Raw genomic sequence first — 6,000 nt, 5'->3', positions numbered from 1 at the left:
GGGGAGGGAGCATTAAATCTGGATCAATTATCTGAAATAAAATCTTTTGATTTTGCTGATTTGGGGAGTTTGGAGGGATGAGTGGATCTGTTGTATAGAACTGCTCTGTGCTACTGCAGTCTGAAAGCGCTCACTCAGCCAGCGAATAGCGTTTCAGTTTATTTCTCAGCAGTTTTGGTTAAAGATGGCACCGGTCGTTAAATGAGTTCAACAGAGCTCCGGGATTAAGTGGAGGAAAGTTAGAATTAAAAAGGGATGAGCGAAAGGAATCCCAGAAATTAGCTGCAGAACCAGAGCTGAATATGTGAGAATCTGTCAAAACAAGGGGAAGTTTATGTTAGAGGTCATGTTTATGTTAGTGCTTTAACCAAGCAGAACCAGACCATAACCATAACCACTTTTACATAATAAAAGTTTATTTTCCAGCGGCGAAATTTGCAAGAAGCTGCTGGTGGTTCATTCAAACCATAATAAAACTACCATATAATGTAGCTTCTGTCTTTCGGTGCGGGCACATTATTTTTTGTTTTATGCATATGAAACCCCTGATAGAACAAAGGTACCAACTCGACATCCTTACGTGCGCGTGCGTGCGTGCGTGCGTGCGTGCACAGGCATGTATTTGCAGTCAAAAATGACTTGCACAAAATGAGGGCTGCTAATTTAAAACAGGTGACATCATCCTATGTGAGAACATGATCTAAACTAAACCCCTTCAGAAAGCTGCCTTGCTACAGGAGTCGCCACAACCAAATCACGCTTTGGTGTCCGTTCCCTCAGCTAAGATCACCGACGAGCATCTGCAGAGGCAACGTCTTATGATCCAAAACAAGTTCTAACGCACACAGTAGAGGAAGCATAGGCCCCCTTTTCTTTTCTTATTCGATTGCATTCTTCGACATCTCTGCCTCCTGCCTTTCATTTAACTCTCGACGTTTTCTTCCCCGCTTCGCTTTGGTCGTCCGCCTTCGTCGAAACGTCCGCCCGTCGCACAGGCGCACGGTTGCGAGAGAGTGTAAGAGCACACCGACCTGAGCGAGCGCCGGGTGTGTGTCCTGCAGTCCTCAGGTCGAGGGGGCCTTGAAGGGAGCTGCAGTTCAATCCAAATGAATGGGGGCATTATGTAAGTGCTTACAACATCGAGAAATTATGTAAATGGATCCGTTGCTACACAACAATACTCCTCCTGTCAAAACATAAACAATATTGTACGAATGGCCAAATGTTTGTAATGCTGAAATATGATGAAATCTGCACCAACAGCGGTAAACACGATTAGGACTCACTAAAGGAAGATTGTGCTCATTTACAGAAAAAGCCTCCTCTTTGCAAACGCATGAATCATGGTTCTCTCCCATGAACTTAACACTGAAATTAGCTTTTTGGCCGGCGTGCACGAACTCCCATGTAAATTATCGAGAATTATGTGCTACGAAGATGTATTAACAGTTTTAAGTGCATGGGGGGGCGGGGGGGCGGGGGGTTACCAAGCCGATCTACCAAGTTCATTTGTGAAGCCCGGGGGTTGACGTAGGGAGGTCCAGCTGTGAGCCATCATCACACACGCCGCCGTCCCACCTCCTGTACCCCCTTTTTATGCGTCACTAGCCGTTTGAACTTTTCTGGATGTTTTTATATGATTGTGCATCTAAATCATCCGGGGTCAAGTAAACAGCTTCGGTGTAGGTAAACAGCCCCGGGGATAGACTTTCCTCTGGGGCTTTTGGCAGCCGAGCTTCACACACGTACGCACACGCATAAATGTACAACCTCGGAGTCCGGGCGCAGATCGGAACGGTCACGCCTATTTGGCACTTATCATCGCGGATTCAGCTCCGGGCTTTTCTCCGCGCAGAAATATCCCAGGCGCCGGTGGCTGTTAGTCAGTGAGATGATGTTTTCGAGGAATCGTGATGAACTCTCATCGCCTCTCGTCGTACACTCACAGACACAAACACGCACGCACACGCGCATCCACCTCCTCACCAGCTCAGGGTAAAGCAAGGGAGAAATATGGGCAGAGAGTGAGGATCAAAGCTAGTGAGTGGGATGGATTCTCTGAAATGAATAGTGCTGGGGGATATTGCTTTAACCTTTGTCCAAAGCACTGTGCTCAGGGACCTCCCTGTTTGTTTTAACGGCTCCGAGTCAGAGAGAGTTTCTGCGGCTCTGGAAGGAATCGAGAGCTAAGAAGACAATTTCACCACGCCGAAGCGAGCGTTTTTGCGCCCCAAGAGGTCATTAATTTACAGACTCTTCTGCATGCACTTACAGATAAAATAAGATCCACAACCTGGGATCGCGTTTTTTTTTTTTTTTTTTTTTTTTGTCTTGCTTTGTTTTTTTTTTCTCTTTTCGTAGCCAGCGTGATATTCTTGGCGGTTCGTCAACATCATTCGCCGAGGCAGATGTACGGTAGTGTTTTATTTGAGGGGTAGATCAAAAGTCTCTTCATGCTGCGTCCGACCGCAACTCGGATTAAATTCAGATTTATTTGTGTTGGGCCTATCGGCTTCACGGAGGAGGTCAGGCCACGAACGGCTCTCCTCTGCCACTCCCTGTTTTGATCGAAACCCCGCGAGGCAGCAGGTGAATCTGGACGCACATTAAACTTCCCCCCGTCGATTCGACTCATCGCCGAGGGTGCAGCTCGGCTCGGTCTGCCGTGGAATAAGTCCCGCGGCAGACCCCCGAGGATGGGTGGGGGGGTGGGATCTTGACTAATTGCAGCGGACCCTCCTCTCCTGTTGTCACAGTCTGTGCCGTTACCCTTCCCTCTTACGCAAGTCGCTTCGGAACCGCACACACACATAATTGCAGTCATTTGGGATCATGAGAGTGGGGGAAAAAAAACCCTCCCGTGAGCCGCTTGCTGCACATCCGTGTTTTCAAACTCCTTATGGTCTTATTATGATAATATACATATAATATATAGCCGTGGCTTTGCGTGTGAATCGCGAGCGCATTTCAGGCAGGCGCCCTTTGAATAATCGTGCCCGATGGCGTGAGCGAAGCGCTCAACTGTTTCGCAAACATTCAACTTTCTCCCCCGACTTCTCTTTCCTGCTCAGCGCCCTCCGTCCTGTTGCCGTCTTCGAATGATCAGTCGGTCCGCTGCCCCTCTCGTCTGGGCCCCCTCGACCGCTGCCTCTGCTCTCACAGCTGCACCGCAGCACAGGCTGGGAAAAGACGGGGCAGCGAGAGACAGGATGAGAGCATTTAAGGAGAGGAGGGCACCACGAGATATGTATAGACAGATATGTAGCGGGGAAAATGAAATACGGCTCTTTGATGACAAGGCCAGCTGTCGATTTACGATCATAATTGGCGTTGAATGCGCGGAGTGCGTTCTGTTCATGTGCCTCTCGTACTTCCTCCCTGTTATCTCTCCCCCGTGGAGGATGACGCTCATGCCTGTGGTCGCCGCTTTAGTGGCTTTGGTTTCTGAACGCAAGGCGGTCAATTGATATGCGCCGTGTAAATCTTCCTGGGTGGGAAGCGGTTTGGGACCGATCACGTGTTTCTCGCACACATTTAGTGCACATGCATGCAGCCGTTGGATTTGCATATCAGAGCGTCATGGTTTCGCTTCTTTTCCCACATAACATGTCTGGCATATTAACTCCTTAACCAGTCGTGCACGCCTAAACCCGAAACAGCAGCAGGAAGAAAGTAGGGCTCCGTTTGGTTCCTTCAGGAATTTAGCATCAGCCTTGACCTGATGCTGTAACATAATTCAATGCAAGCCAGGTGGATTTAGTTGCCGGTGTGTATTGGTTTCAGAGGTTAGAGAGGCTGTATGGTGAGAGGCCTGGGTAATAACTCACCGAGGTCTCACACTCCTCTCAAAACAGCACAACAAGCCCCACATCAAGGGAACTTTGAGAAGGAAATGAGCAAGGAAAAGAAAGCACACAGCAGGAGCCAGAGGAGCCACATTTCCAAATTATTAATATTGTTTTTCAAAGAAAACCAAACACTCTCAGGGGATTAGGGAGAGGGGGCAGGGAAGGAGAGGGAAGCAGGTAGATTATCTGTCCCGATGCGATTTTTTGGTTCAGCTGAACTGTCAACATGTGAGAGAATGAAAAAAAACATGCCATAGTGGCCTTGGTTATATAAAGACCAAAAGTTGAATGAAACACTATCTTTATGGCAGGGTTACAGCAAGAACTGGAACTGGTGCTTTGGCTGTGGCTGAAAAAACATCCTCAGTTCTGAGCTTGTCGTTTTCATTCAGACTCTTGTTTTCTTTCAGCTAAAAGCAAGCTCCCCTGGCCAGAGAGCTGGCTAGTTCTGGACACGGAGTCACACAATGTGTTCCTCACTCGCCCCCGCTGCCAAGCTCCACTCCGCTTGTGCTTTTAGAAAAAACAGCCGGGGCCGGACACATGCGATGCAATGGCGCTTCACCGACGGTCATAACATTTCCCCTGATGAGGACAAGTCTCGAAAACACAGCGCGATGCAGGAGGAGAGGCTGATGTGGTAGTAAATAGCAGTCTGGAGTTGTTTCAACAATAACAATGCCCTGAAATCAGAGGGATAATAACAAACCCCCAAGATTCCCTCATTGAGGGGATGTTTTTCTCCCCGGTCCGTTGGGAAACACTGTTGTAGTGATGGGATAAGTTGTCACATTAAGCCAGTTGTGTACAACATGGAGGTCCATCTTGCATCAATTAAAAGCTCCAAGGCGTCTGGTTTTGATTAGAGGTCAAAACCAAGCTGATTCCTTTCTTAATGAAAACCACCAGAGAGGCTGAGCAGTGCTAAAATCTGGTTAACAAAGAATAATAGCTGAGTGGGGAAGGTATCTCGCTCTCATCCTCCTTCCCCTTTTTGTTTCCTTCCTTCTGGCCTATATAGTCCATATGCCAGATGGACAGGCCTAACCTTGGAGTGTTTGCACAGGGTAATGGAGTAAAGGGTAACGGGTTTACGGGAATCAGCCGGTTCCTCCAAAAACACCAGACGCTTACGATTCTTTCTTCTTTCACCTCGCCCTCCGTTCTCACTCGCTCCCTCCGTGACGATTTTTGTATGTCCGGCGTGTCCGACGCCGAGGCGGAGCGGTTCTCTTCTCTCCGAAGCCAAATGTGTAATCCGGAGTCGAGGCCCGCCTGCCTGCCTGCCCGTCTGCCGGGATTTGACATTGAACCACAGCTTCCCATCCTCGGCCGCACGGCTACCAGCCGCCTCATCTCTCACATGACCACAGTGGCATTTATTATTTAGAAGCACACTTCATCTTCTCACATGACCTTGTCACTCTCGCAGTTCAAATTCCAGATAAATTGTAACCGCAGACGCTGAATTGAAACAATTAGGTTTGTCGCTCACATCGTGCGTGACAGAGCTCGTCGGCACCAGAGAGCGAAAAAGAGCGAAAAAAAAACAACAAAAAACGCGAGGGACCAGGTGACGGAATAATCTGTGCATCTTTACCGTCGTCCACGCCGCAGCAGAGAGGCACTGGTCACTTCGAGTGCAGGGCGGCTCCACACGGATGTAATTCCATGGGAAAGACACACACACACACGCCCAGTTTCCTCACAAGGCCGGGGTATTTCTGAAGATGGCCTGATGTCATGGTTTGGCCGGCGATGCATTGATTGCCCCCCTTTTCATCTTTTCTCCTCTGTAATCTCTTATCTTTGATCGACTCTGATGCCTTCCTCTCTGTGATCAGGTCCTCTCTGGGGTAGCGTATCTGCATCTCTCTCCCCTCCGCTATTCAAAGGAAAGGAAGCCTGGAGGAGACAGACGGCGAAAATACAATGACGGCAAATACGCAGTCGGACTCCGTCAGGCAGCTGCTTGAGGTTTTGCAGTTTTATAAACCGGTGAGGTGGGCAAGCCTCTCTTGCAAAGAAAAATAAACACACGATTAGACGGAGTTCTGACGGCTCATAATTTTTGGGCGCGAGTAATTCCTGAAACAAGACAAACGTACTCTACCTCCATCCGGCTGTAACACAAACGTGTTAGACAGAAATC

Source organism: Fistularia commersonii, chromosome 17 (genome assembly GCF_037954325.1).
Source record: "Fistularia commersonii isolate RoL2024-O1a breed Wild chromosome 17, RoL_Fcom_v1.0, whole genome shotgun sequence".
NCBI lineage: Eukaryota > Metazoa > Chordata > Actinopteri > Syngnathiformes > Fistulariidae > Fistularia > Fistularia commersonii.
This window is presented reverse-complemented; position numbering follows the sequence as displayed.